Genomic DNA, 215 nt, shown 5'->3' with positions numbered 1-215 from the left:
TGGACCATTTATTAAACCAAAAGTACTGTAATTACGGTTTACTTGTCTCTATAAGAAAAACATGCAAATATCAGATTTCAAACTGTGTGATTATGATTGGCTAAGTATGCAAACATACAAGGTTATTTTTTTTGTCCTTTGTGCGACATTCTGACATTGAGGAAATTGTCATGATATGAAATGCTCTAAAGCAACCCGACCCCTCGTGTTTCCAA

This window comes from Etheostoma spectabile, chromosome 1 (genome assembly GCF_008692095.1).
Source record: "Etheostoma spectabile isolate EspeVRDwgs_2016 chromosome 1, UIUC_Espe_1.0, whole genome shotgun sequence".
Classification (NCBI taxonomy): domain Eukaryota; kingdom Metazoa; phylum Chordata; class Actinopteri; order Perciformes; family Percidae; genus Etheostoma; species Etheostoma spectabile.
This window is presented reverse-complemented; position numbering follows the sequence as displayed.